We start from the raw sequence: 5,905 nt of genomic DNA on the forward strand, positions 1-5,905 counted from the left end.
TTTTATGTATCTGTTCACTGTGTCTTTTCTTGTTATATCTTAATTCGTAACAAATTTGAGAAAGGCTATGACTTAGTAAGCAGCCACATTTTATTTATTTATTCATGCTTCTCTTAACTGAAGATAATAGCCTTCTCATTTTTCATTAAGCAGAACAACTCCAAAAGGGTTTAAAAAAGAATTTAGTTCCTAAAATTGCTCAAAGCAGTTGCACAACGTTAGTATTTGAAAAAAGGAGCAAAAATTCTACAAAACGATATAAAGAAAAGGAAATCAAAATTTAAAATCAATACCTTGAAACCAAAAAATATATGTGAGTGTATGTCACACTTCCAGTATCCTCAACTCTCAGGTACCCTCTCCTCCGGTTTGCTTTGTACGTGCCATTGCCAATGATAAAACAGACTTTACGTCTCAAGAAGGAGTATCAAAATCAATAAGTTCTTAAGAGCACCCACCACGTGATGACATGGTGGGAGTGTGTGCCTGTCTGTTGAAGTTCGAACCAATAGGGTGAACCCTAAAGAGCACCCACCACGTGGTGACATGATGGGAGGGTGTACAGTTTGTTGAAGTTTGAGCATTTGGGAGAACCACCTTCATCACAGGTTAAATTTGTTGCATGAGCAGTGTTAGATTTATGGAAGTTTCACTGTAATAATAATAGTCATGTGCTCCCATTCTTTGTTCGGTCACACAGACAAGATCAAAACGAGTCCCGTGACAAATTAAAGATAATGACAGACTATGTGTTGACAATATCACTAAAGGGATTAGACCCTAAGTTCCATCAAATTTGAACCTGCCATTTCGATTTGAAACAATCAATACAAGAGAGAGAGAGAAAAAGAGACGGGGGGTGGGGGTGTATACATCATTGGCATATAATTATATTCCTAAGTTCTCATTCTGGATGCTATTTTGAAGTCATTTCAGTCGCTTGAAATTCTCCATACATGTTTGAACTCATTTGAACAAAAGTACAGTTGCAATAAAATAGTTTTTTCACATTTCAAGTCACAAAGTGATATTTGGTCTGCTTGAATGCTTAATACTGAAACGAACTGTGAAGTCTCTTGGTTAAGAAAAGAAAGTGGTAGTTAAGATCACAATTCAGAAATGTATCATTTACAAATGATGTATACCTAGTGTGTGGTGAAATAAAAGCCGTATTAGTACTGCACGGACAAACTATGATTGTGAGCTGAAATATCTATGAAAAGGTTATATGGAAACCAGATTAATGTTGCATTTGTCAAGACAAACAAGGGTCAGGAAGAAATAAAGAGTATTTGCCGATATACATGTTCAATATCCCACCCATAAGGAATTGCTTATTTGCAGTGCTAGTCAGCCAACAGTATAAAGAGAATTGTTTAATCTTTACTTAACATTCCAATTTTAACCGGTGAAGTCTACGTCTGGTTAGATAGCTTCATAAATTACTTAGTCCAGTACAAGGAATGTATAGTTTGTTTTGCCAGTAGGTCCGATACAACATCTAAAGCGTGTCAGAAAATGATTATTGACCTTGTCAGCCAACAGGATAAGAAGAATCCATTAATCTTTTCGTTAAATTCTTCAGTGACGCCTACGTCTGTTTCGAGAGCGTCATAAATTACATTATCCAATACTATATTTATTCTACTGATAACCAACCGATCGGTCCTTGTAAAAAAAAAAAACAAAAAAAAAAAAAACGGCTTGTGATAAAATCGTCGTTCCTTGGTTTGTTTGTTTTAAACTCTGTAGACACAACGCTGGTGTGTAATTTCTGAGTTGACTGTAAATACATCATTTCCCTTACGGTCCATATTTTCTTTGCCAGTCGATCTCCGACGAACCTTATGTCTTTGACTGAATGGACGGTCATGTGCACTGACTTTACTGATGTAATTAGGTACACTTAAAGTAGCGATAGCATTTGAGACAAGATCATTCTGATGATCATTCTTTGAACATAATATCGCATTAGCCACAACGTATTTTACTAAGATGTTTGTTATTTAGAATGCTTCTTGGTAATTAGTATTTTGAACTTGAACTTGTTCCAGATCAAGTTCGATTTGTACCTGACAAGAGACACTTTTGTTGTTTTTGTTTTGTAAACAAATATTTCATAGTTAATATCTCACAAAGAAATGTGGGTTAATTGTTAGGATCATTATCAATAAAGGCAAACCTGTTTATCTGGGTCTGGGTCTAGAATATTGGAATCCCCCCATGATGAACCCGTTGTTTCTGGTATTTTCCGTTTTCTTTATAATAATTTTAGTAACATATTTTATCTGTTTACAACTATGCATTTTCTAAAACTGACGTTTGTACTTTCATCCTGGCTCCACGTTTGCGTCTTAGATTTGTATATAATCTTGTTCACTTGAAAATTTATTCATTCTGTCAATAAAGTTAGAAGCAGAATCGTTTTTATTGATGTGTTCAGTTTTTGATTTGGGTGGAATCATTTATTCAAACTATTATTCTCTGGACCGACAACGTGCTCAGTAATATTCTTGACATAAACATTAATTCAGAATTAGTGTCAATTCAAAGTCATATGTGAATATATTGTAATTGATTGTAAAAATGATAGCACATCATTACACTTCAAGCCTCTGATATATTAGTATTTCAAGACTACGGGCACATGATCACCTTCAGCGCTGGATCCTCCTTCGAACACCACTAGAATTTAATTGAACAGTGTACAATACGACTAGTGATATAACTTTTTGGAGTACTTGGGATTTTTTTTGCAACATGTAAGTTCTTTTAAATTTTCGCCTTGTATTTTAAGGAAATAAATTATTTGTTAAATTTTACGAAACATCTTTATTTTTGCTCTTCTATGCTACTTAGCTTAAGACCATAGATACGTAATATTGTAAAGTCGTCTCTGCTTCATCGACACGCTGTTCTATGTTGTTTTATAAGCGTGAGTCTTAGTCGCAGCTGGCGTGGTCTTCACGTGAAAAGTAGTCCAGAGAATGATAACTAGTTCGGAGATACACCGAGGCTATGCCTTGGCGCTACGAAATATGAATATCATTGACAACCGGAGAACCTGAAAGAAAAGGCAATTATTAGAAGGTGTGTAAAATCCCATCTAATCTGACCCTGGCCTCGTAGCAAGGAGACAACATTGTATTTTATCTGGTTCTTGCCATAGTGCAACGATAAAACATCGCATGCCCACTGGCTCTGACACCAAGGCAACAATAAACATCGCATTTCCTCTGCCATCATAGCAATGATAAAACATCGCATCGCCTCTGGCTCTGGCCCCATTACAACGAACACAAACATAAATAAATAAATAAATAAATAAATAAATAAATAAATTTCACTCTAGTTCTGGCCTCATGGAAAGGAAACATGAACCAAACATGAGCCTGATTGCAAAGAAAAGTTTATTCTTGCTTTGGCCTGATTGCAAGGTGGGTAATATTCGCAGATGGTGAGGTCTTCAAGTGAAAAATAATCAAGAAAAACGTGCGTGGTTCTGAGATCCCTAAATGCAATGACTTGGCAAAATATACATATCATTGACAATACTTGCTTCCTTCTCCCTTTTTACTTTTTAAGCCGAATGAATGACACGTTCGTTCAAATCGTGATATGTACTTTATGTGGTCTCTAAGAGAGGGAAACCGGAGAACCTGAAGGAAAATGCAAATCTTAGACGATGTGTAAAATAACATCTAATCTAACTTTGGCCTTGTATCAAGGAGACAACATCATATCTTCAATGGTTCTGGCCATAGTTCAACGATAAAACATCGCATCACGTCTGGCTCTGACCCCACGGCGACGATAAAACATGATATCTCCCCTGGTCTCATAGTAACGATAAAACATCACAGCGCCCCTGGTTCTAGCCTCATGGCAAAGAAAATAAAATGCAATAAAATAAATTTCACTCACATTCTGGTCCCATGGGAAGGAAATAAGAACCAAAGTAAGATTCACTCTGGTTCTGATCTCATTGCAACGAAAACAAATCACTCTATGCAAATAGATTATTATTTTCTCCCTCTAGTTTAAGTTATATTCCACGACTATGATAGCTGATCGCTCTTAAATAATAACATATTGGCTAGTGTAGAGAGGTTACTGATACCAATTTTTTTTCTTTATTTGCATATTGTTTAATCATCATGCCCATTGTTATAAACGCAGACCCTCCTGAAGAACACATTAATTCCTGCTTGGCAAGGAACACAGATCGATATTAGAACTCTTTAACCCTTTACGGTATGTTTGGCAGGGCACGCGTTTAAATTATAGTTAAAGAGAAATATCCATGATATACCCAGGCCGTCGAGTGTTTTTTCTTGCAACACACTCTTTTTAAGACAGTTGTATACGTAACCGTATCCAAGGCAACACATTACATATTATAAATGACATAAGGAGAGACTAGTATCTAATCTAGTCAATAGTTTCCAATTTTTGTTTCCCTTAATTTTAACGTGCTGTAAAATATCATATATGTTGGTGTTTACTGGTTTGTCTTTTTCACTTTCGAGATACGGAGAAAAATAATTTGCGCTGCCATAGACAAAACAATGTGGTCCCGCGCTATTTGTTAGATCAATATACTTTTTTCTGATAGGATCACGCAATCATGCTAGTGTAATACAGCAAATTTTCATTGATTGTTATGAAACAAGTTAAATTTTATGGTTATCATCAGAGAGCGTGCATCGGAGAGCGTGTATTTCTGCAACATGCGTTTAATCCGCCATATTTTATTATTGATTTTGCCCGTTTTGTCTTTCAAATGTATGACACAATCAGCTTAGTACAACTAGTTCCTCAGCTTTTGATGGATTGTCATGATTCTTCGTAAATTATAGTGTCATGATATTTGGTAAATAGTATGGCAGGATTTATGTTATATAGTATCGGCATGATTCTTGGTAAATAGCATTGGTATGGTTCGTGGTAAAAAGTATTGGCAGGATTTGCGCTAAATAGTATTGACATGATGCCTGGTAAATAGTACTGACATGATGCCTGGTAAATATTTTTGACATGATGCCTGGTAAATAGTATTGACATGATACTTGTGTTACGACTCACTCGTCACAAACTAAGTAACAAAAAGAAGCAAAGCCAACAAGTTTTGTAAAACGTAACAAATAATTTACTTATTAAAGTTATACGTTAAAATTTGAGAGGAACTCAAAGTATGATGATGTGAAACCAAAATAATCCTGAAAATGTTCTATTGAAGTCCAAAAGAACGAAAAGTTCCCAATAAATTTTAGAACCGGAAATGGTCTTGTCCGCCAAGATTCGTGACGTTGTCAAAATTGCGTTGTCCAGAACTCCTCTGAATAGTTCACAATAGTTCCAGGATACTATTATAGTCAAATAATCAATTTCTATTTCCACCGTATAATCCGAAGAAAAAAAGGTGTTTCCTCTAAAATAACATCTAAATAAAACATGTATGTAGTCTTGATGTTACAATAAGAACGCTAGAAATAAGAATGACTCAAAAGTATGATTTACTCAGATTTTCAGTTCTCTCCTTATATACACGGCCAAGAGCCTGTTATTATTATATGTCTTAATATACCGCAGGTGACAGACCGTACTCTTCAATATTCTATTTCAAAATACCGATGCATGTGAATGGAAATTAATTTAATTCTTCTAGGAAACCACCTGATCAAGCTGTCTAATTGGGAAATTGTCATATCACGTAAACATATTTACTAATAATTTTATTTTTAGTAACTGTCAAGACTTACGTAAGCATCTGTTTAAAGATCTTGTGCAATTTGACGTTCTTTAATATCTTGAAATAGTCCCTATGCACGTATGCACAATCCAGCTAAAGATAATCACTACAACTTACAGTCACGAATAAAACTACAGAAATTAGACAAAACCA

At 35.2% G+C, this 5,905-nt stretch overlaps 1 long non-coding RNA gene across 1 annotated transcript; it reads right to left on the reverse strand.

The window, feature by feature from the left end:
* Window positions 1–2,083: 2,083 nt before the first annotated feature.
* Window positions 2,084–4,015, reverse strand: LOC149781667 (uncharacterized). The gene is made up of 2 exons (XR_016414757.1): window positions 3,925–4,015; window positions 2,084–3,064 (listed from the first exon to the last, which is right to left on the reverse strand). It is a non-coding gene; the product is annotated as an uncharacterized LOC149781667 (long non-coding RNA).
* Between the last annotated feature and the right edge of the window lie 1,890 nt (window positions 4,016–5,905).

This window comes from Sinohyriopsis cumingii, chromosome 15 (assembly GCF_028554795.1).
Source record: "Sinohyriopsis cumingii isolate HCF-2022 chromosome 15, ASM2855479v2, whole genome shotgun sequence".
In the NCBI taxonomy this organism is placed as follows: Eukaryota; Metazoa; Mollusca; class Bivalvia; order Unionida; family Unionidae; genus Sinohyriopsis; species Sinohyriopsis cumingii.